Genomic DNA, 4,841 nt, shown 5'->3' on the forward strand with positions numbered 1-4,841 from the left:
AGCATTTTATTGGGTGCCTGCAGCACTGAATAGCTGCGAAAAGGGAGACAACAGAAGCTGTTTCGGGACAGGGAGAAGGAACATCTTCTTCCAGAGGCTGAGGTCCAGCGGCTTCCTCGCCTGTGCAAGTGCTGAAAGAGAAGCATTCAGAACAGGGGAAACCACCTTAAAATCCCTGCTCCCGAGTACTCGTTCCCCGGGGTGCACACAGCCTCAAAGGACACTCTGGGTGTCTGCGCAGCCCCTCCACTCCCCACATCTGGTGCAGCAGTATCAAGCTACAAAAAGTAGTTTTGAGACAACTTTGGGAAGTCACATCATCTTAACACAGAATCGGAGCACTCCTAAAAATCTCGGGAACTGCCATGAGCCAAGTACCTGCTCCAGAGGCACAGAAAACATCCCCAAAGGGCCAGGGATGCTTTAGGCGACCGCAGCTCCGAAGACAGGGAGATCCCCTGCCCAAGAGTGCCTTTCTCGTGCCCTTTCTTCAGTCTGCTGCTGCTCCTCTTCTCCCTCGCTCTTGCCTGGCGGTTCCTTCCACAAACGACGGCTCCACCATCAGCTGCTGCAAAGGCAGGAGGACGCGCTCAGGACCGAGAAGCCCCCGCTTCCTGCCTGGAGGACAGAGGGACGCCGGGCTGGTCCCCGCAGGGAGCTCTCCAGAGCACCGTCCGACCCCGGCCGTCCTCCCACCACACACCCCCACCCCCCTGCAAGAAACCTCGCAGATCGGCTTTTCTCACCACATTGGTGTTCCAGTCCCAGCGCTGCCGCCTGTGGAGTTCCAGCTGGTGCCAGAGCTGGGCTCGGAGGTGGACGCCCTGGGCAAATAGGGCTGGGCATGCACAGTGGCGGCCAAAGAGGCTGCACCCCTGCTTACAGGGGGCTCGAGCCGCTGCCTGGAATTCAAAGTGCCTGGGACTGCAGGGAACTGGTCCGGCCCTGACTTACAGGGCAGCCCTGGTCCCAAAGGCCCTCAGAGGCTCCTTCTCTCCGATTCAGGGACACCCTGACCCGCACCCACTAACAGGGTGGTCACCCCACACCGGCTGCCAGCAGAGCACTATTAAGAGTGTACTTTCTGCCCTGAAGGCAGGAGACCCGGCAGCAGTGGCTGGTAACTAGCAAGGGCTTTTCCTGGGAGGTTTTAGGGGCTTGGGCAGAAGAACGTTCTGAGGTGGGTTCCTTGCCACTTGGGAGAAGCTGCCGCTTCAATGCAGAGCAGCTGTTTGGGAAGTGGCTGGTGTTTGGGGCCTGCAAGTGACGCTTGCCACCCTAAACCTGCTGCGCTGCCCTGCCCTGCCCTGCCCTGCCCTACCCTATCGTGCCCTGGTCCCCTTTGCCTCTGCTCTCAGCTGGGGAGAAAGAGAACCCCTGGGGAAGGCAAAAGCTGGGGGGGAAGGGGCCCTTTCCACGGGCCTGCAAGCAGGGCCCGGGTCCTGCCCAGGAAACCCTGGCACTGGGCTTAATGTCATTGAACTGGGCCGCCCCCCCAGAAACAGGGCCAGGGCCTCTCCTCTGTAAAGCCCCCAGGATGCTGGGCACCACGCGGCGCCCAAGATGTCTAAGCCAAGGGGGGTAGGGGGCGAAGGGGGGAAGGACGGCCAGAAACCAGGGACCGGGGACCGCCGTGGGGAGGTCTCTCCGAGGGCCGGCTTCCCCCTGTTCTCCGGGCGGAGGCGCTTGCACTCCTGTGAAAAGACTGCACCGTCCCCCCCAGCAACATCTCCTAGACAAGAAAGAAAGAAAGAAAGAAAGAACAGGCATCAAACGTGTGTGTGGAACCACGAGGCAAGAGCGAATAGGAGGAGGAGTGGCAGGCTGAAGAAAGGGAAAGAGAAAAGCAAAGTGAGGCACTCTAAGCAAAGGGAGCTCCCTGTCACCAGGGATGCAGTCAAACAAGAGCATCCTTGGCACTTTTGGGAAGGTTTTTATGACTTTGGGGGAGGTACTTGGCTCAATGCCGTTCCCTGGGTTTTTAGAAGCCATTGCAATTCTGTGTTAAGAAGATACAACTTCCAAATTTTTGCCCTTGAAGGGCCAGGACCAGGGACACCCACCTGACTACAGGGGGTCCCTCCCAGCACATCCTGCCAACTGCAGGGGACACGCACAGCCCTATTTACAGGGTGGTCGCCCTCGGCTCGGCACTCCCAGGGCACGCCCAGGGCTGACTTACAGGGCAGCCCTGGTCCCAAAGGCCCTCAGAGGCTCCTTCTCTCTGATTCAGGGGCACCCTGACCCGCACCCGCTAACGAGGCGGTCACCCCACACAGGCTGCCAGTGGAGCACAAAGGCTTCCAGACCTGGACCCTGATTACAGGCAGGTCGACACCCAGGGAGCCAGAGAGCTCAGCCTTCCCCCACAGCAACAGGAACGAGACTCAACAGCCAGGCAGCGGAGCTTCACAGCCAAAGGCCCCCATGCCTCTGAAAGAGATACCCGCCTGATTACAGGGGGTCCCGCCAAGCCCAGGGGACAGGCACAGCCCTACTTACAGGGCGGTCCCCCTTGGCTCGGCACTCCCAACAAGCTCCACAGAGCCCGAGGCTCCAACCTGCGCCCCACTTACGGGCCGGCCAGCCTGGCTGCAGCACAACACCATCTCTTCGGGAGCCCGGGGGGGACCTCGACCCCAACCACGGGGAGGTCACCCTAGCCAAAAGCAGCGCCAAAGGCAGGCCTGCACCCTCCAGCACAGCACTTCCTCAACCTGCACCCTCAAAAGAGCCAGGGAGGGCTCGTTCCTGTTGGCTGGCTAAAGCAGCCTCCCCAGCCCTGCTTACAGGGAGGACGGGCTGCTCCTGGGGACACAGGGCTCCACGGACTCGTGACACATGCCCCGAGTACGGGGCTGTCACGCTGGCAGGTCGCCAGCAGGACAGGCAGCCGCGCAGGCAGAGACCCGGCCCCTGACTACGGGCAGGTCGCCTTGACCGCACTCTACGACTAAGCGGCTTCGCTCTGTCCTTAGAAAGGAGGGGCAAGCCCGGACCCTCCCTCCGCTCGTGGCCTCAGAGGGGACCCCCTTTTTGCTGCACAGAGCCCTCTCTCCCTCCTGGGAAGTTTAAGCTAAGTACGCTGCAGTAATTTTAACAGGGGCCTAAACAAGAAACTCATTTGCTCTCTCACTCCTACAGACACAGACACAGACACAAACAGGGACAAACAGAACTTCTGAGAAGGGAGAGCGAGCTCTGCGCAGCCCCTGTGTCTGGGGAGCCATCCCTACCAGCGAGCGGGAGGGGAGAGCCTCAGACCCACCCCGTTGGGGCTGCATGGAGGCGTGAGGGGCCTCAACACGCCAAGGGGCTTCACGGGTGGCCAAGGGGCAAACAGCATCACGCGCCTGACTCCCGGGGGGCACACAGGCCAGGCCGCCAGCAGACAGAACGCTGCCAGGGCCGGAGGAGGGAGCTGGGGAAATGGCCCTCCCTTGCTTACAGGGTGGGCTTGGGGTCCAGCAAACTCCATTTCCCCCTTGGGTGCGGAGACGGTGGCCCTTGCCCTCCTTACAGGGTTGCCACTCACTCCGGGCAGCCAAACCATAGGGCAACATGGCAAAAGGCCAAAGACCTGAGCCCTGGTTACAGGGAGGTCGCCCAGCGCAAAGCCAGCCGGGGCACAAAGGTGCTGGCAATGGTCTTGCGTGACCACAGACCCACTAACAAAAAGGTCCCTTTGCCCAGAGCACCTTTGTCCTTCCCCCTCTCCAACCTCCCACTCCTCCTCTCACCCGCTCTTGCCTCGCACTTCCTCACCATGCCTTGTGTTTCTTCTCCAGGAGCTGCTTCCAAAGAAGGAGGGCACACTCAAGCACCAACTCCTCCGCCCGGAGGAGAGAGGAATGCCAGCCCCCAGAGGGAGGTCCCCACAGCACTCCCCAGCCATCCTTCCCCCCTCCTACCCTTTACCCCCCCAGGCTCAGCCACCTTAGACCTATTTTTGCCACCGCCATAGTACCCAGTGGCCCAGAGGGAGGCAAAAAAACAGAGGCCACAGCTCCGCTTCCGGGGCGATGGCCCAGCTCAAGGCAATAAAATGGCCACCCAGAAACAGGGCTTCCAGGGCAGGACCCAGGCCCCGCTTGCAAGCACAACCCAATGCCTGGAAAAGGCCCCTTCCTCCCGCGTTCCCCGGTGGTTCTTCTCCCAAACTGCTCCTGGGGCCAAGAACAAAGACAAAGAGGCCTAGGGCAGGGCACGCCCAGCCCCACACATCCCAGCCCCACGCCTCTGAAAAGCCGGGGCCAGGGGCACCCGCCTGATTAGAGGGGGTGCTGCTGAACACAGGGGACAGGCACAGCCCTACTTACAGGGTGGTCCCCCTCAGCTCAGCACTCCCAATGAGCCCCACGGAGCCCAAGGCTCTGACCTGCGCCCAAGTTACGGGCCCGCCAGCCTGGCTCTTCCCCTCTTCAGGAGCTCCACTTCCCCCCCAGGTGTGGAGATGGTGGCTCTCACCCTCCTTACAGGGTTGCCCCTCTCTCCGGGCTGCCTAACCATGGGGCAACATGGCAAACGGCCAAAGACCTGAGCCCCGGTTACAGGGAGGTTACCCAGCTCAAAGCCAGCCAGGGCACAAAGGTGCTGGCAACACCCTTGACCGACCACAGTCCCTCTGCCCAGAGCGCCTTTCCCTTTCCTCCACGTCAGTCTCCTGGGCTTCCTCCGGCCCTCTTCTCGCTCGCTCTTGCCTCGCAGTGCCACACGATGGATGCCTCCTCTGTCTGCTCCACCAGCTGCTGCCGAGGCAGGAGCACTAGGTCAGAACGGAGGCACGCCGGGCCCCGTAAGGAGCTCTCCTCAGCACCCCTCGGCCCCTGGAGGGAGCTCTC

At 61.5% G+C, this 4,841-nt stretch overlaps 1 long non-coding RNA gene across 1 annotated transcript; it reads right to left on the reverse strand.

The window, feature by feature from the left end:
- On the reverse strand, nt 1-3,839 carry LOC128918709 (uncharacterized). The gene is made up of 3 exons (XR_008469667.1): nt 747-3,839; nt 379-568; nt 1-131 (listed from the first exon to the last, which is right to left on the reverse strand). It is a non-coding gene; the product is annotated as an uncharacterized LOC128918709 (long non-coding RNA).
- Nucleotides 3,840-4,841: the final 1,002 nt, after the last annotated feature.

Source organism: Rissa tridactyla, chromosome 17 (assembly GCF_028500815.1).
Source record: "Rissa tridactyla isolate bRisTri1 chromosome 17, bRisTri1.patW.cur.20221130, whole genome shotgun sequence".
NCBI classification, from domain to species: domain Eukaryota; kingdom Metazoa; phylum Chordata; class Aves; order Charadriiformes; family Laridae; genus Rissa; species Rissa tridactyla.